The following is a 21,970-nucleotide window of genomic DNA, read 5'->3' on the forward strand; positions in this document are numbered from 1 at the left end:
GAAGTACTTAAGAGAAGATGAAACCGATAAGATACCTTGCATAGATATGAGTAAGAAAATTAGAAAACAATGAAGCCGGAAAGTCAAACTAACATTGAAAACTAAAATTAATGCTATACATTAGAGAAAAGTTATGAATACACTAGCATGCCAGTTATAAACTTCATCTTCAATGTAATAAATTGAAGAAATTCTCAGCAATGCCTCCGGCATGGAGATATTATGGGTAATTGAAGGAGTGAGATTAAAAGAATTTTTAATCAATTGAAATCACTTCAGTAAGGTAAAGAAATATTTTCGGTAAGTGAATTAAAGAGCTTAGTTATGAAAACAGCATTCTGTCGATCCCACACCACCAATCTAACGGAAGTAATAAAGGGCTTGATACAAATAGAAAACCCATTACAAAGTGATGACAGTGAGCCTAGCAAAATATTTAGAAGCAAAGAAAATCTGATTAGCTTCGTAACGGAATATAAGGAAAAAGATATTTCTAGAAAGAAACGCAAACAGTAAATTACAAACTAGAAGCCAACTGTATTTAGAAAGAAATAGAATTAGACACGAAGAAAACAATAGAAAAGATAACGGAAACTAAAGACATACTGAAAATGGAAATGGAAGCTGTATAAACTCATAAAAGGAGAGAAAAGTATCTCCATAGCCCAAAACGGTAAGTCACGCAAAAGCCAACAATAGCACAAAAGCTCTGAACTAAAGACACAAACGGAATATTTGAATACTGCTACATAATTTCAATTACTGGTTACATAAACCACAAGTACATGATCTATAAGATCAATTTAAGTATGATAAGGGGTGGTGAATAGAAATTTTACACTCTGTGGCTGAAATGAGGGATCATGCGTTACCGAGTTAGTTAAGTGCAGATTGGGTGGGTAAATCATAAACAATATCTGATGTGGTTAATGCAATTCAGATTTGGTTAGATTGGACAGAGGGAAGAAATAGGTAAACTTGAGGTGACTATTAATTAAGGGATCGCATCCAGATTGCTATAAATAAAAATAGCGTTTCCCCATTTATTTCGCTCGGCACATGAAAGGTACAAACTGTGTGCTCTAAAACACGATGAGCTTGGTTTACAGAAAGCAACATCCATTAAAACCGCAATTCGGCTTTGACGCATAAAATAGAAAGAGGCTTAATAAGTAAATAAGTTCAATTGTGGAGCAGTATTTTTCTTGAGTGGCGCCTTTATCACCTGCTATGATTCTTAGGCCAAAAGGTGTATCTTTACGGAAAGTCAATAAAGGCATCTGAGAAACGAGAAGCAGTGAGTGCTTGAACAAATAGGAAATCATCAAGTTTAGATAATTTGCTCCATGAGATTTATATTTATTCCTGTTTTTACTGATTCATATCACACTTGATGATAGAGTGATGAAGTTATGAAGGGTGGGAGCATCAGTGATTAATTCTTTCGAATTCAGCGTTGATAGTTCCGATTAAAATGCTCAGTAAGAGAATGGTGATTGTCGTAGGCTATGTCGTTAAACTGAATCATAGTTGCTTATCGACCGCTAGAAGCGTAGCTATTTTCACCCCCTTTTCAGGGGCTGAGTCTACTAGAGGAAAGTGTGCTCTTTGGATGATCATAATGTTAACAATATTTTGAATTATATACTTCATACGTGCATATATGTTATTTCTTTACTACCCACAAGGGGCTACACACAGAGGGGAAACACAAGGACAGACACACGGATTAAGTCGATTACATCGACCCCAGTGCGTGACTGGTACTTATTTAATCGACCCCGAAAGGATGAAAGGCAAAGTCGACCTCGGCGGAATTTGAACTTAGAACGTAGCGGCAGACGAAATACCGCTAAGCATTTCGCCCGGCGTGCTAACGTTTCTGCCAGCTCGCCGCCTTATATACGTACATATATGTGTGTGTGTGCGTGCGTATAATATTATATATGTATACACACACACACACACACACACACACACACACACACACACACACACACACACACACACACACACACACATCTATATAAATTCAATCAAGGCCAAATACATTTTGCGCTGATATATTTAGCCCTGAAACCTACTGCATAGGTCAAGGCTTCTAATTCTGTGTTTAATTAGTATTAACAAAATTCAAATTTGTTTTCGATACTTTCCATATTTTCGTCAGAGCTACAAATTTCCGTCAGAAACATTATATTCCTCAAAACTTTTATGGTGGGAAATGATGTATAGATTGAATGCAACAATCGCTCGGTATTACCTTAGAATTTCCAAGGTATTTACTGAACCCAGTTGAGCCTTATCGTGTTAAATACGTTGAAGTTAATTAAATTGTTCTTATAGACAAAACAGTTTATGTCATTAATATCCTAGAAGCTGTTTGCAAAGTATTGATAAAAATCATAAAAACAAGCATTTATGTGCGGGTATATGTGTGTGTGTGTATGATTGTTTATATATATGCATGTATACATGTGTATGCGTATATGCTTGTATATTCTTTTATTCTTTTTACTTGTTTCATCCATTTGATTGCGCCCATGCTGAGACATACGTATATGTGTGTGTGCGTGTGTGTGTGTGTGTGTGTGTGTGTGTGTGCTTGTGCGTGTGTGTGCCTATACATATATATGTAGACACTTATATATATATATATATATATATATATATATATATATATATATATATATATATATACATACAAACACATACATATATGTATATGTATGTATATAAAATTCTCCCAAATATATAACAAACAGAGACTTCATAAGAAAAAGTCATCAGTAAATTAATTTTTTTTTCTGTTTTTTCTATCTTTGATTATTTATTTTCTTCCGTTTTCTGCAATTTATTTTCTCCTTAAGGGAAAATTTACAATTATTTACTCTAACCGGAACAAACCAACAAATATCCAGTTTGTTCCGATTTGTTAAGAGCAAGAAAAAACTTGTTTGAAATCCATGGGTAAATAAATTTCAATAGCCCTGGAGATATAGAAATCAAGTAATTAGACAAGAATAATGTTAGTTTTCGTTATGCCAACTTGTGCAGACCAAATAATATATTTCAATTGTACAAGTACATTATTTAAGAACATCCCAATGGTGAGATTAAGTAGATAATATTGTAGTTTCTCGCCTCATAGCCGGCAATATCTGCCCCTGATAAATATTTAAACTATTCTTGTTTCAATGTATTTACGTGTATTGTCGATTTCTTATCATGAGAACTGTGGGTAAGGCGTCGACCTGGCAGAATCGTTAGCACGCCGGGCAAAATGCTTAGCGGTATTTCGTCTGCAGCTTGTTCTGAGTTCAAACTCCGCCGAGGTCGACTTTGCCTTTCATACTTTCGGAGTCGATAAATTAAGTACCAGTTACGCACTGAGGTCAATGCAATCGACGTAATCCCTTTGTCTGTCCTTGTTTGTCCCCTCTATGTATAGCCCCTTGTGAGCAATAAAGAAATAAGAAACGTTAGCACGCCGGGCGAAATGCTTAGCGTTATTTCGTCTGCCGTTACGTTCTGAGTTCAAATTCAGCCGAGGTCGACTTTGCCTTTCATCCTTCCGGGGTCGGTAAATTAAGTACCAGTTGCGTAATGGGGTCGGTGTAATCGACTTCCCCTCCCCAATATTTCGGGCCTTGTGCCTAGAGTAGAAAAGATTATAAGAACTGTAGTTTGGCAGATGCATAATTGCATCAGAGTTTGAATTCAAGATCCGCCGAAATCAACTTTATTGATACAATAAAAAGTACCAGTGCAGCACTGAATTCGATATAGAATTAAAAATAGATATTGGTTAATTCACTGAAAATCCATACAAATAGCCCAGTTGGATTATTGCGTTCTTTCATTGGTCCCTAATTCCCTCCACCTCTCTCTCTCTCTCTCTCTCTCTCTCTCTCTCTCTCTCTCTCTCTCTCTAGCATTAGATATGAGTCTATGCAATACTCCCTTAACTTAAAAAGGACGTTTAGAATATATGGGTACACACTCATATACACACATACACACGCACGCACGCAGACACACACACACACATACGCACACACATACGCACACACACGCTATATATGCATACATACGTACCTGTCTATGTATATGTGTGAGTGTGCATGTGTGTTTATATATATATATATATGAGTATGTATGTAGGTGTTTGTGTGTCTGTGTTTGTCCTGCCAGCAAGCATCGCTTGACAGCCCTGTAACTTAGAGGTTCCGCAAAGGAGACATACTAAGTACTAGGCTTACAATGAATAAGCTCTGGGGATGACTTCTTCTACTAAAATACTTTAAGTGCTCTAGCATGGCTGCAGTCAAATGACTGAAACAAGTAAAGGAAAAAGAAAGAATATATATAAATCTACATACACAAATGAACTGTGACATAACAAACAATCTACACATCAGAACATTTCACGGCAAGTTAAAAGAAAAAACAAACTGACTCTACTATAAATAGCAAATAGTTTCACTATATATTCACAAACAATAGACTTATTCAGTAGATTTCACTCTTTGCAGCTACCAGAATTAAAATATATCGAGAGCTCTAAGGAAACGACGACTGTAGATAAATATAGGTTGAGAAGAGGAATCCAATGGAATAAATACAATAGAGTCAACTTGGTGGGCCACCGTATCTTTTTACCAAGCAATCGATACATATCAGGAATGTGTTTGATATATCCAATAGTGTTATACAGCTATATTTTAGTGGGTATTCAAGCAATGAGTTTGTGCATGCTTGATGGGTTGGATGTGTTGTTACAGAAGGAACAAGAACTACTGAAATATACATCAACACCCATTACGTATTTTTGCCATCTTCGATTGCATTGTTTACATTAGACGCTTTCGAATACGACACATCGTAATACATCAGTGCTAGCTATCGTTTCTGTATAAAATATGTAGAGATAACCTTAAAGAGTGATTTTATAACACTGCTAACACAGTAGGACACAGTATTGACTTATAAAATATTTAATATGCTTGGTTGTATATTATGAGTGCGTAACGGAATATGGTAACCCTACAACTGGGGTGTGTATACACACACACACACACACACACACACACGCACACACATACACACACACACACACACACACACACACACACACACACATTCTAACCATTACGTAAAAATTCACCTTAGTTTCTGCAATAATAGCCAAAACAATCGCCAGTTCTTTTTATGCTCGTGCCTTGTGGATGTTCACAGCGATGTATCAAATATCCACATCATACATATTCACCCTGAAATATTATTATTAGTTCTCTGTAGTTTAGCAGGCAGTTTGCGCTTGCGATAATATGAAATTTAAATGATATCTCAACGATATTGCGAATTTCAATATTTCAGTGCTGTAAAATCTTATTTAGATTTGAAAACATGAAACCTTCCATATTGAGATGCTTTATAAAAGTTTTATATCATATTTCCCTCGATACACAGACGCAAAATATCAGTGACCAGATAGTATACGTTGAACAAAAAAAAAAACGTTAAAATTTAATATAGTTATAATATGATTATAAAAAAAATACTAAAAATATAAAAATTAAGACTGAATATAACAGTGTAGGTCTCGCTTTAACACGAAACCATTATTTTAGTTTCACTACACGAACTAGAATCTAATTAGTGATTAAACTTGTTCAACAAAACAAACTCTATATAATGTTATCAAATTTATTACCGACAGAAATAAAAGTAAAAACATTTTTATGTTTGTATGAGTGTATTTGAAAATATGCGTTGGCAATATCTGTTATTGCTTAAGTCAGCAAATTTTGAACAAATATGTCTTGTTACGTAATTGAAATATGCACGTTGTTTTCAAATACATTATGACTATCTTATGATCGATGGCGACCAAAGTTTGTTTAGGCACAGTTGTCAAACGACTTACTCATCCTTTCAAACTAGCAACGATCTTGAAACATTGCGAAAACAATGTTGGTAGATATTATCTATGCGGACTTTCCAAGCCAGGAAAATGACTCCCATAAGATTTGGCGAGCAATTTCTCACCTTTGTGTGAAGTGCAAAAGTAGAAAGGAGAAGCAATGCCAGCGGCTGCTTGTTCATTGACTGTTATGAAGGGCTAATGTATCTCCCTGCAGCACTCTACTTCATCAATCATCTGCACAAAATAAAAGTCTGCCTGAAGTATGGTGTGCGCATGTGGTTTGTTAATGAGACTTGTTTTCAGATGATGCGTTGAGTTGGAAGAAAGTAGTGAAAAATAAAACGAAAGAGGGGGAAAAGTATTATAGATACAGAGTATGTAGGAGATGAGATAGAAACATAAAACAGAAAATAATATAAAGCTTCGTAAGTAATCTTAAGATTAAGTGATTATTGAGTGGATGGTTGCTACTTGGACAGTTATCTGCTTAATTGCATAGAATCATGAAACAAGGGCTTATTTTCTAAAACACGAGATGAAGGTTGTGTGAAACATTAAAGTATAGATGGAATACAAAGAAAAAAAGTTTCACCACAACACTTTGTGAGTATTTAGTAAAAGATTCAATCGATAAAAACACAATATTTTCACACTTCAATTAATAAAATTCTTAGAAAGCATTTCTTAGACGTCATAAATTTTATATAAGATAACAATAATATATTAAAACTGGCTAATCTCTAGAGAGTGTCTGCCACTTCTGTATATATAAAACATCTGAAGAAATATTATATTGTAAATATACACTTTACTCATACAAAAGGAAAAAAAAAAAAGGAAGCTAAAGCACGTACACCGTATATCTAAAATATACCTGCAAGCACTGCTTATACATATATATGAATACAGACGCATGTACACATATGCACACACACAGATATATATATATTATACTATAAGTATTATGTGTATTATGTTATATACTGATGGTGAGTCAAGGTTTATGTGTTTTCTATCTTTATTTACTTGTAAATAACGTTGAATAATCCAATATTTCTTTTCAATAATGTTAAAATGGATACAAACCTGAATATTCTTTGTATCATACGATGCAACCTACCAGCAGATGGTTCTTGCATATAACTTATAACATTTAAACATTTGTGGAGCTCAGTCGATCGATGTGTAGGTATTAGTTGTTCCGTCAATTGAATTACCTACTATTGACTTAATGTATAAGTGGCTGAGTATTCCGAAGATGCACGTACCTTTGACGGAATTCTCAAGTACGCTGAGAAACAGTGTGCGGTAAAGCTGTGTAGTTTCAGTTACAGCTACGATCCATCTGTCAGACTTCTATATTGCTGCTGTCCATTCAAATTCACTCCTTAGGTATAGATTGATGGAAGTAAAGAAACTCACAGTTGCCCAAGATACTACATTGTGGCATAGAACTTAGGGCAACTTCCTCATACACACACATACACATACTCACACACAAACACACACATACGTATGTGTGCGTATGTGCATGCGTTTAAGTGTGTATGTATGTATACGCATGCATGTATGTACGCATGTATATATACAACATATGTAAGTCAAACAGATATCTTGCCATTGAGATCAAGCCATCCACCTCATTGGTATGAAATCAACTGACAATGCACTAAAATCTTCGTCGCACAAATACACCGTTTCTCTTTTCTACTGCTATTGCATGTACTACGCTTCCCGTAACCGGTCGCTTTCATGTCTTCTTCCCACAGGTACTCGCAATTCAGAAGTCTCATGTCTTATCTTTCCTCATATAGTGTCCTGCTCCTCTCGTCATACAACTAACTGTGTAAGAGAATCCTTAAAAATTGCCAGCTGACCGCTCTCGGAAATAGGATGGCCGTAGAGGCAGCTTATATGTACAGCCTCTTGCTTGAAATCTATCCAATAATATAAAATTCAAGTTCAATGAACTGTTTAATAATAAAACTCGAGATAAACACTACAAAAAATATATTATGAGGGAAGGCGATTTTAAGTTCTATTGATTGCTTTCTTATATATTGTTGCATAGAATAATTTCATCAAAGAATACGCATTTATTACTCTATTTTAACCTTGATCTTTCAACGAAACCTTCAGTTTATTCACTGAAAGGCATAAAAGCATATCATAAAGATGAGATAAACGAAAGAACTAACCTACACCTTAGAAACAATGAATATGAAAAAGACAGTAATAAATTTTCTACAGCCAAGTGAATATTGTACACCAATAAATAAAAATGAAACTCAATAGCGTATACTTTAAATGTATGTTACAGGGGTCAACTCATTCAGTAAATATAAAAGTAATTAATTATAAGTAATTAATTTCGAAGTAAATCAAAATTCCTAATGAGATAATTTACTATACATTCACGCTAACATTAAACACACATATACGGCATATTTCAGACAAAGCACAAATTTCAGTTATAATTAGAGTAAAAATCCAATTTAATTAGTAATTTAGATGTTTTCTACAAGAATTCTTTAATGATAATTTTTCTCTTATAAATAAATAGGTGCTAATAGATTTGTAATGAGCTGTTCTGATAAGTTCGTTGGTAAGACATGTACACACACACACACACACACACACACACACACACACACACACACACACACACACACACACACACACACACACAAATATTCACATACTGAAAACAGGTATGGTATTCATTGCTTTATAGTACATACACGAGTTTTAAGTTGCCGTCGTTATTATATACCAATAGTTGAGACATTATATAATCCTGCATTCACGTCATCAGTGTTCCGCAGTAACTATATGGTGGTAGTCGTAGTGGTCATCCGTCATTCGACGTGTAGTTTAGAATCCATTTGTTTGATCAACTGAATTACCTGCTCTTGAAGTAACTTGTAAGTGGAAGAGCATCCTATAGATACGCGTACCCTTGATTTAATTCTCATACAGAATAAGTATGGCAGAGTGTGTGGCATGACGTACATTTTCAATTATTTTAGAGTCCATCGATGAACAGGTATTCCTGTCAATATTTTCTGAAAATCATTCATAAGGTTAGTGGGTGCTCCGTGCCTATAGAAAATATTGACCCCAAATTACCTACAATAGAATTGAACCCGGGACCTCGTGGTTGCGAAGTAAACTTCTTTGCCATTTGTCCATTTTCTACGTACATACAGAAATTCATTCTGACTCGCACGCACAGACGCATACGCGTACATTTTTATTCGTAAGTACCTATGTAAGTCTGTATATGTGTTTGTGTGTATGTGTGTGTGTGTTTGTGTGTGTGTATGCATGCGTATATTTGTGTGTGCGTGCGGGGGTTATTGTATCATTATATACAAATTTGTATTTCATTTGAGAACATAAACGTAATTGTTTTCAGTTTTCCCGTCGGTCACTCACTATTCCAATACATTTCTCATTACAAAGTGTTACTAGGAATTAACATTGAAAAATCACTTGGCGCATAGTATTAAAGACTTAACAAAATGGAAGTGATCTAAAATGTGAAACAATTCAAAATTTCTCAATGTTAACATTTAGGCTTCATAAAACTCAAATATTATTTGAATTAATTATGTATGTCATTATTCGGTTTAATTCAAGGTTTCTTGCCAATAGAGAAAGAACCGGTTTCTAACCTAGATCCAAGGCTCCTTCATTGGAATTTCAACATCAACAAAGTATTTTTGCTTGCATGTATGTATGTATGTATGCATGAATGTATGTATGTATGTATGTATGTATGCATGAATGTATGTATGTATGTATGCATGAATGTATGTGTGTATGTATGTATGTATGTATGTATGTATGTGTGTATGTATGTATGTATGTATGTATGTGCAGATTTGTATGTTTTATGTATATATTTCCATGCATACACATGCTCATATATATTTAAATGATAAACTTCTGGAAAGTTTTACAGATGTTTACAGTTCCATTCGAACTAGCTTTCTCCTTTCTAGTTTTGAGAAGTCTAATTTCTCAAGACTGGTATTTAGACAGGGCCCCAATAATTACAGGTATAAACCTGAACTTGGAATCTGGATAAAGTCCCTGCAGATTTCTCAATATTTCAGCATAGGTGTTCTCTTTTTCACTGATCTTTAGCTTTATGTTAACATCCTCTAAGCAGCCAATTGCCACAACTCTACAGTTTCTCTTCTCTATCCCAATCATTATTTCAGGTCTGTTGTGCTTACATTTTATTGGGATCTTAACTGGGACATTCCACCAGTATACCTTTTTATTATGGTTGGCTATGGCTTCTACCATATTGTGGGTTCTCATTTCGTTGTCCGCGGGATTATCCTTCCGACGGATTTCCTTATAGAGTGTCCTAGCTACAACATAATGTCTCATCGGTAGATAATACCGTGATGATATTTTTGGACAACTTCCTATGATGTGGGTGAACTCCGGAATGTCTACATCGGTTGTCTCATTTTATTGCATTTCCTGCATCCCTGTCCCCTTTTGTGCATCCGGTAATTGGTTGATATTTCCTGTTTCTGGATTGCAAACGCATACCCTTCAAAGTGGGAGGTAGTAATCCGGCTATTCGTACGTGATAAACTGCTTTGATGATCGATGTTACTATCGTCACGGAGCTTTCTACTGACATATCCGTGCATAGTCTCCTGCTCATATAGGCTCATCCTTTCATCTGATGATACGTTGCGGTAGAGTCTTGCAACGTCTTTGGGCATGTATTCTAAGTTATCAGACAAAGAGTTTTGTTCAAGGAGCTACATTCCAAGTCTTATGGTGTTATCAGCCTCATATATGCAAACTTGGTCAAGGGATGCATTTCGACACTTGGTGTTCAAAGAATGTCACCGAAGAGATATGAGGCATTTGTTTTCGTTTTAGGTAGAGGCGATCTACGTCACTGTTTATATGGAAATTATGTGTGCTTGTTAGTATTTTTGGGGGTTTTCACATTAATGGATCGGATCTCATCAAGCGTCCAATCGAGCAGCCCAAATGTTGGTATGAGTACTGGCACTGCAAACACATTGTGGGCCACTGTTTTATTGAATGCAGAGAGTTCTGAGGTCCAAATTGTCTTTATTCGGCTGTAACAGTCTTTAGTGACACTTGTTTTGTTACAAGTGCCATTGTAAGATATATTTTCATTCACCCCTAGATACCAGTAACATTCCTTGTCAGATACAGCGAAAACAGTCAAATCATTGATGGAGATGTTACTAGTCTGGTTTATAGGTTTCCCTTTTTCACAACCATATAACATAATTTATCCTGACCAAACTCCAACCCTACATCCTTTGAGAATGTTGTAACTAGCTCAAGGCTTTTCCATCTCATGCATATTCTTTGCAAAAAGTTTTAAGTCATCCACAAACAAAGAGTGTGTAATTTTGGCATTCCTTGCGAACTAGTGAGATATCCTTCCGACTTCCTTCGTATGAATGACAAGGAGTTTACAGAAAGTGTAAACAGAGAAGTTGTCATATTGGAATATGCATTTGCGAAACTGTATCCTGTCAGTGATAATACACTCACACTTTTTGTTTAATGTCAAGATGGTAGCCCACGATGAAGTCAGGTCAGCTATGGCTTTGACTATTCTCACTGGAACTTTAGCAAGCTGAAGGGCTACTAGCATCCATGAGTGGGGAACAGAGTCAAAGGCCTTCTTGTAGTCTAGCCACACTGATCTGCCCCTCTGACATACATATGTATGTATATATGTATGTATGTATGTATGTATGTATGTATGTATGTATGCATGTATGTGTGTGTATGTATGTATGTATGTATTTATGTATGTATGTATGTATGTATTTATGTATGTATGGATGTATGGATGTATGGATGTATGTATGTATACGTGTAGATTTGTATGTTTTGTTTTATGTATTTCTTCTCATGCATATACTTGTATATATATATATATATATATATATATATATATATATATATATATATATATATATATATATATATATAGCCACCTATCTATCTAAATATATATACACATACATACACACACATAGATACATACTTTTCTACTCTAGGCACAAGACCTGAAAATTTTGGGGATGTGAGCAGTCAATTGGATCGAGCCCAGTACGCAACTGATATTTAATTTATCGACCCCGGAAGGATGAAAGGCAAAGTGGACCTCGGTAGAATTTGGACTCAGAACATAAAGACAGATGAAATACCGCTTAGCATTTCGCCCTCCGTGCTAACGTTTCTGTATATATATCTATATATATTGCTGTGCTATGTATATTACAACAATATAAGCAACAAGCTGTGTTTAGGGATAAGCGAACTTTAAGATAGTTAAAATATATTTGTGACATATTTCAACTTCTAGGGTCAAATTCACTGCGGTCAGCGTGGAGAAACAATTGTCTGTTAAGTTAAAAAGGTGTAAAAACACTATATCTATCTAGTGCTACCCCTAATCACGGATTCCCAAACGCTGCGTTTCTAGCTCTTTAGCCTTTATCCTAAACGATTTTAGTGTAAATCCAGTTAAACAGCAAATTCAACAGAAATTATTTCAAAACTATTCCCGTGTTATCGTTTGCCAATGTGTTTCGTAAAGTTTAAAATGCTAATGAAAATGAGCAAATACCATATGTTACTGACGCACTTGCGGACATCTTTTCCTTTCTTTTATGTATAGCATGGTCTTCACTGAATATGGTTATGTACCGAAAACTACGGACATACATATTTTCCAAATGAGAGAATTTAGCGTTACAAAAAGAGAAGTGTGACTCAAAAAATAGCTACATACGATATCATTCCTCATATTTCAGGAATCTAAATCTTACGGGTACCACCAAAATTATTTATCTCTTAAAAGTCGATAAAGTTTTGAAAGCTAAGACTTACATTCGCAAGAGTGGATTGTTTCCTAAGGGGAAAACACTATATCACGAAATAAAATCTGAGAATTAAAATTCAATTTTTCTATTGATTATTTGGCGGTTGGTCGGAAATATAAGTTATAATATATGAAGAAATATCTATATATACATATATACATATGGTGTATGTACATATATGTGTGTTTGTGTAATGTATGTGTGTATGTTTATGCATGTGTGTTGTGTGTGTGCGCGTTCTTTGCAACATTTCTTCCGATTTTCAATGTTCTAAGTTGAAATGACAACGAGGATAACTTTGTTTTATCTTTTCATGGCCGATAACATACAATACCAGTCAAATAATACTGTGGATAGTATCGAGTTACCTGTCCCTTCGAAATAGCTGGTCCTAGGCCTATAAATCAGAAGTTATCAAACACACACTCATACACACAGACATACACACACATATGTATGCACACACACACACACACACACACACACACACACACACACACACACACACACACACAACCATAAATACACATTTCTAAGTGCATCAACTCATTCGACCCAACTTTATACGCTGATGCCACTGGCTCATCAACCACGATAGTTATGTGGCCAAGCAAAATCATTCGCAGTTTCTGAATGCTTCGGAATTAAAACTAGATTCCCATACAAGATCAAAGAAGTGGAGCCATCAAAAAAGACCTAGGCATCATAAAGAAGCTGGTAAGCGTAAGTTTATTTCAGTTTTACAAAGGCATAAAAGTCTAGATATGTCTTGTTTTCTCTTTCAGGAAAAAACGGAAAATTTATATACGATACAAAATGGACCATGTGAATGACTAGTAATGAATCGAAGTAATTGAATTCGTTCCAACGATTTAGGTCTACAGGAGGGTTTTTCCCTACAATAGAATTAACCATGTTTCAATGAAAAATCAATATTTGAACGTAACAAGGTTGAGAAGAGGGGAGACGGGTGGGATTCGAGAACTTGAATGGAGATTGCATGATCACAGCCATGAAGGATATATCGATCTTAATCCAGTTACACATTTGGGTTGGAAAAAAAGATGAGTTGATTAGCGTTTTGAAAGACCCACACCTGATGAATAAATAATTAGAAAAGTGCACTTTGTTATGGAACACTGAAACAGCCACTACATTGTTGCTAAATGCTCAAGAAACCCTCGAGTCAAAATTTCAACTATTACATATGTTGTATTTCACGGCATTTTGTATTACTGTTATGTGTATATGTATGGTCAATATTTGACTGTAATTTGCTTCACTATGTATCATGTTTATAGTCATGATAGTTTCTGAATTTTGCTATGTTGGCCTTAATACCTCAATACTTAAATAACACGTTTTATTTCTAATCCCGTTTAACGTTTTATGATGATACTTACTGACGTACAAGCACACGTACAAATAATGTATGCAAATATGTATGTGTGTATATATGTATACATATTACTTAGAAACAGAAGCTGCATCTAACTCAAATTACACTCTATTGTCATAACTAAGAAAAAAAGATGCTGGGTATTGTAGGCATGCATATAGTTTGTCGGAAACAAAACAAAGTTAAATGACTTTAATAGATCTCTCCAATAAGGCTTGACCTGAGACGAAGCTACAACACAGTATTAAAACGTTGGATAAAGTAATTACATTTATCTTTAAAATAATGTATGGTCTAGAATGGCATATCTTTTATCCTAAGCCTACCTTACCTTTCAACGAAATAAAACAATTGCATATATTCTGAGTGTGCCAGATCAGTACTTCATATCGATCTAACATGATTAATTCCTTAATAATTCTTTCATTGTAGTATCATGAACTAATCTGGCGATACTCCTCATACGAAATCTAATAAGACATTCAGAAACGAAAATCCAAGCATCATAAAATTATGTGCGGTGATGAATAGATAACTATATAATAACATGTAGTGTAAAACAAATTTCGAACGCTACTACGTATGTAAATATCATATATAGAAGTACAAAATACTTCAAATATTGACCACACATATATATATAACAATTAGTAATACAAATTGCCGTGAAATACAACATGTAAAAAGTATAGCAGTTGAAAGTCTGACTGCAGGATTTCGTTTGGGTATGAAACATAATGATACATTGTGTGTACCAGTGTTCCATAACAAAGATAATCCTGCAAGTTTCTGATTCCTTCTTCATTAGGTGCGGATATTTTAATACCCCCAATCTGCTCATATTTATCCATCCGAAGTATGTACCCGGATTATGATATTCAATATATCCTCAACAAAGAAACGTTGTAGCCAAATCCATCTGATCTTTCATTGAAACTTGATTTCATCTCGCACTACACGATCTGATATTTACCATCATTTTGATAACATGTATTTTGATTTCGGGAAAGTTTGCTGATATGTACTGCAATCATTTTGAACCCTCATTTGGCCAGAAAAATGTTAAAACACAAGATCTGCTCTAATAAGCACTGAACTGAGATAAAAATTTCTTACCAGGAACTTTTTACCTTATAGTTAAATATGGTGTACCATACTGGACTATATTATCCAATGTATTATAGTCTTTTTTAACAGAGTAAGATGTGACTTGACGTAAAATTTTGGATTTAGCTACTCTTTCTAACAAGTTGAACGATTATATTCCGACTCCATCATATTCTTTGGCTTATTGCCGCTAGATGTTGCCTACTGTTGTTTCGGTACTGTTCATGCTTGATGATTAAACTGCTTAGATAACTGATATTAAGTCTGTGCTATGGCTGTTCTCGTTACTATGAAGAGAATTGGTTCCATCAATACGACACAAATGTTTGCTGTTGATGTTGATCATCATTGTTGTTGTTACCGATGATGTTGCTGAAATTATTGTTGCTTTGCATTTTCAGAGCGACAGCATCTATCTGACAACAGTTATTACATTATACAGGCACCAGATCTATTGCAGAAAGACATAATATTGTTGTATGATTATTTCTTCAGTAGAGTGACGAAAATGTAATAGCAATAATGATTACAGTTAGGAATTAACATTTTATATAAATGAAAATATATAATATACACAAACAAAAGTACATACATGCACATATATGTATACTCTTGTATATTCAGATTTGTAGATTTAGCACGATAGCACACTGAACTACCATACACTGCAGAATTATATACATTCCTTGAAGTTTGCTGATAAATTCACTTACCTCGGCCGCATACTCCCCAGATCCGTGAACATTCACGATAAAGTCGACATGCGCATCACGAAAGGATGCTCAGCCTTCGAGTAGCTACGTGAAGCAGTGTGGGAGAGGAGAGGCATTAGGCTGGTCACCAAGTTGAAGTGTACAAATCAGTTGTACTTCCTAAGCTACTACACATCTGCAAGACTTGGATGGTTTACATGTATATATATATTTGTGTGTGTGCGCGCGTATATATATATATATATATATATATATATATATATATATATATACATATTAATTATTCCCTTATGAGGTTTCTCACGCTAACTACTTGATAACTTCTTATAAAGATTTTATCCTATTTTTAGATTATATATATATATATATATATATATATATATATATATATATATATATATATATATATACACACACAGAGACATCTATATGTGTGTGTGTGTGTGTAAATAGGTTGTTAGCCAGAGGAAGGACAATGAGCTACGTTTGTGATTAGAAATAAATGTGTAAAGCACAAATACGTAAACTCTTTTGGTGATATGACACGCTTAATCCGACTGAACCGCTTATCCTTTCAGGGTTCCCAAAATTTATTAGTCAAGTACTGAATCGATCGAAGCAATTAAACGCTCGCTACATGTGTAAGGCTTAATGACTATGATGTAAATCATTGTTACAGGGCATTCAGAGGGTGGTGAGTGGTCTCTCACTCTTTTGTACTGTAGAATTGCTTCTATTATTTTACGAGTCCAAATGATGCCGCGACCAATTTTAGATTTGGTCAATCTAGGTTCGATAAAATAGCGAAGTAGTCAATTATATGGGACTAGTAGTTAGTCCCCAAATTTCTCAGAATTGTAAGGCCCTGTACCCAAATTAAATGCGGTTAGTGCAAAACATTTAGCTGAATTAAGTGAGAGACAAAGAGAGGTATTTCATATCGATAGGAATTATAGACTTTCTCTCCCTCTCTCTCTCTCTCTCACCTATATGTATATATATATATATATATATATATATATATATATATATATATATATATATATATATATATATACAGAGAGAGAGAGAGAGAGAGAGAGAGAGAGAGATGCATGTATAACATATATACCTGTATAGGTGCTTGTGTATGTGTGCGTGTGTTTGTCTATATATATATATATATATATACAGGGTGCGTAAGGTATTTCAGGACATACCTTTTTGCTGCATGTTTTACTAACTCTGTATAATCTTTCTTTCAGAAAATTATAATGTCAGACCCTCAGTTTACTCAAGAAATGAAGAGGCATACTGTTATTGTGGTTATAAAGGCTGAGCATAGCGATTTAGAAATATCTCGTCTTTAAAAGTTGCCAGATCTTTCGTCTATAAAGTTTGTAAGGAGCGAGGGACTGAAGATGGAAACCTATCACCAGTATCAAAGCCTTAAAAGCATTCTAAACGCTCTGAACTCCTTAATTTATCCAGCTAGTTCAAGAGATCTTTTATTACAATCCTAGAAAATCCATGAGGTCAATTGCAAAAGATCTCTATGTGTCAGAAGGAACAGTCAGAAATGTTGTCCATGAAGACATCAGATACAAGTGTTATATGATGAGGAATGGTCAATTTGTCTGAAAAAGCAAAAGAAAATCACTACATCATATCTAAAAGGCTCTTAAACAAACCGAAAAATCCAGCATCCAGCTGAAAAAGATTTGATTCGGTTTTTCTCAAACGAGAAAACTTCAACCAAGATCAAAAATTCAACAGAAGAAATGACAGAAGTGGCGACAAAGAAATATAGACTGGAGGGTAGCTAGACAGCAAATTAGAAAAGGCGATTAGTGATGGCATCGCCACGGATATGCTTTAATATAAATGATTGTTGCAAGCAAAAAATAACGTGTTTACAGAGGAAGAACACGTACTCTAAGTACTGGATATAATTGATGTAAAATTCTCCAAGAATTTGATATGACATTTTAAGTTCTTTCTCGAAGCATCTACGTTGCATTAAATCGCTGTCAGTTTTCTTACAACAAAAGAATGGTTAGACATTCCTTAATGTTAGAACAGAATCCAACTTCAGGTGGGCTAATTATTTTAACACTTTCATTAGCCAAAAATTTGGTGCAAACTCAACAATTCTTGACATATTTTTTAATGTCTTTCCTTTCAAAAATATGAAACTTCAAGGCAGTTCTATCATTTCCTCATTCTTTTAAGAACAACAAGTTCCTTGAAACTGGCAATATTCCTTAATTTCTGAAAGAAAGCTGATACATGTGGATGCTTACTCCAAACTTTATTAGTGAAAGTAATTGAATAAATATGTGTACGAGATATAAGAATGGAAAATTGCTTGTATAATAAGTGGGGTACAATAATCAAAAGAAATGAAGAAACAACAATCGAATAAAAACGGTTAGATTATGGGTATAAGGAATAGAGTGTAAGAAGTAACTATCGATTACCAGCCAAGTGTAGGATACGTTATCGTCATTTGCTTTTATTCCTCTCTGAATTATTCTACTTCACCTTCTCTAACTGATTCACACTACACTCTGTCTCACATATATTTACTCATGTAACTGATCTTATTTATTCCTTGACTGTAATGCCAGCATTTGCGAGTGATTAAAGTCCTTTTTATCCTTTGAATATATGTATGTATATAGGTACGTGTATGGGGAGAGAAAAGAAGACTGTTTATAGGTGTTCTCTATTAGTAATATGCTTCTAATTGATTTCCCCAATAATTCTTTATTTTCATTATATAAGCTATTTTCTTTTTAAAAATTCATACCTTATTTACTTTGTTACTTTTTTAAAGACATTTCTGTTAGTATTTCAATCATCGTCGTCATTTCTTCTTCCTTTGTCATCCCTTTTTTTTCTTCTTTTTCTTCCTTCTCTCTCTTTTACTTCATTTCTTTTACTTCATTCCTTCTCCTTTTTCATATTGTTAGTGAATCTGCTGTCTCCTTAGTCTTCTTCTTCTTCTTCTTCTTCTTCTTCTTCTTCTTCTTCTTCTTCTTCTTCTTCTTCTTTTTCTTCTTCTTCTTCTTCTTCTTCTTCTTCTTCTTCTTCTTCTTCTTCTTATTATTATTATTATTATTATTATTATTATTATTTATTATGAGTGATATCATCATCATCATCACCACCACCACCACCACCACCAACACCACAACCACCGCCGCCGCCGCCGCCACCACCTTCTTCTTCTTCTTCTTCTTCTTCTTCTTCTTCTTCTTCTTCTTCTTCTTCTTCTTCTTCTTCTTCTTCTTCTTCTTCTTCTTCAATGTTAGTGCTAATGTTTGCCTAATTTGTAGCACATATTTACATGAACCGCTGGAAAACTATTTCCCTACCATTGGCCAGCCATTGACACCATTCCTTAATGAAGTGAGTTTATTTGGAAAACAGTTTGTACGGAGGTGGCGTCGCAGCTGATTGGTCTATTCTGGCACCACAGTCTTAGACAAAGAAAGGCAAAGGAGCTAAGCCGACACAAAGACGCCCAGCTTTTGTAAACTCTAAACCATCAGGTTGATTTTTCTCTAGTTATCGTTTCCATGTTTGATCAAGAAATAAAACGTCAACATGGAAACAAAGCTTACCAAAAATAAAACACAAAAAAAAATAGAAACGATACTTTTCTACAAATAAACAAGCATTAGAGAATGAATGCACAAATCACAGCCCTACTCTCTCTCTCTCTCTCTCTCTCTCTCTCTCTCTCTCTCTCTCTCTCTCTCTCTCTCTCTCTCTAACACATACAAACACAGTAAAAAGCGTAAATGCTCGCACTGACGAACACGCGTAACTTTCGATCACGCAAACGTATATATGCATACATGTCGGTACGTATGTATATGTGTACATGCGTATGTGTACATGTACATACATACAGTTTTGTATTACATACACGCATACGCATAAACATGTATGATACTGAATAAAAATAGTTTTGCACAAATATATATATATATTACTGTAGACACACACACACATACCCACACTCACACAAACGTACACACTCATACACACACACATATGAATATATATGTATATAAGAATGTATGTGTATATATATGTGTATATATGTACGTGTGTGTGTGGGTGTATAATATATACATATATATACAAGTATATATACGCGCAGGGATAAGGTGTGCAAACACATATACATGAATCACAGATAATGTTTTAGGTTCATAAGTGCAGAGTAATATCGAAGAATTTATCAGAAATCTCTGACAACTTAGAAAGTCATGGTTTTGGCAAATCACGATTAAATGTTGCATTTTGCTCTCCATACTCGAACAAACACTTCCAACATTTACACAGCATATATATACTACCACTGTCGCCAACGATATCACCATCATACATAGTCTTTTACCTTGTGGCATCTCCTCATTTCTGTGGTCTTATGCTGTCTCTCCTCGCAGAATACAAACAGTAAAAATTAAAATATATAAATTGTATAACATACAGAAATATATCAGGTCATCCCGCATATAATGACCTAATTTTAGGTAAAGAAAAACTATGTGTTCTATTCCATGTGAGAATTTGGCTTTAGGATGAACACAACTAAAACCAACCCTATGGCTACGATATGTTGATGACACCTTTATACTCTGGCCCCACCAGGAAGATGTCCAAGTGCTGTTAACTCAATAAAGTCATCCAAACAGTTCACAATGGAAAAGGAAAAAGACAATCATTTAGCATTCCTGGACGTATTAATAACACTGCCAGGTATGGATTTAGGACATCTGTGTACCGCAAGCCGACCTTCACTGGACTAATACCTTCACTTCAATTCCCACCATCCATACAGTGTAAAGAGAGCGATTGCTCAGTGCTTAAAATATCGAGCAAAGAATATAAGTAGTGATCGTGATACACACCATGAAGACATAATCAAGCTCAGTAACAATCTATTAAGGAACAACTACCCCCAAAACGTACTATCTACTCCAATTATGAAGAAAAGAGAGGATGAAACCAACAAACTGTCTACAGTCTGTCTACCCTATGTGTTAGGCCTCTCCGAAAAGATACAAAAGATATGCGGTCCATATGACATCAGGACAGTATTCAAGAGTAATACAACACATCGCAAATATCTCCTTGGAGAAAAACCACCAATAGAAGGGAATAAGACCAAAAACTGCGTGTACTCCATCCCATGCAGCTGTGGTAGGTTATTCAAATGCAAAACATGCCGCTCCCTCAAAATAACAGTAGAGGAACATCGCAAAGCTGTGACACGAGGAGATATTGATAAATCAGGTATAGCTGATCATATGGAAAAATGGAGACCACTTCTCCTTGTGGATTGAAGTTAAAATAATAGACAGAGAACACCACTGGAAAATAAGAAAACTAAAAGAAGCAGCACATATGCTAGGACACAATAACCTCCTAAGCAGACCGAGTGCAGATATGAACAGCATATGGGAACCGGTATTAAAGAAGGATAGGAGAATATTAGATTTATAAGCCCTAAAAATTCGCTACTAACTCCAAGATTCCGAGTTCGATTCCAAGCAGTGACCCGAATAGGAATGAGAACCCAGGTTCGAAATTTCTCCAAGACACCTGATGAAGGCTGGAAGGTATATCTGCCGAAGCGTTGTGTTAACAACAAAGAAGACGAGGACAAATATGCGTCAAATTTAAACAATGTGGTATCAAGAGGTTCGAAGGCCTGTAAAACTGTCTCGATAATTCACCTTCGTCAGTGGGCGACCTATTTATTTTATTTGCCATCCACTTCTATAAGTGAAATATATGCCCCAAATTATAGTTTCTATTCTCCCCCTTCTCTCTCCATACAAACTGTTTTAATTTCTAACTCTTCATTTGTATCTCCTAATTCTTGACTTTAAATTTGTATTATTTGATAAGA

Source organism: Octopus bimaculoides, chromosome 2, assembly GCF_046866305.1.
Source record: "Octopus bimaculoides isolate indiv1 chromosome 2, ASM4686630v1, whole genome shotgun sequence".
Lineage (NCBI taxonomy): Eukaryota > Metazoa > Mollusca > Cephalopoda > Octopoda > Octopodidae > Octopus > Octopus bimaculoides.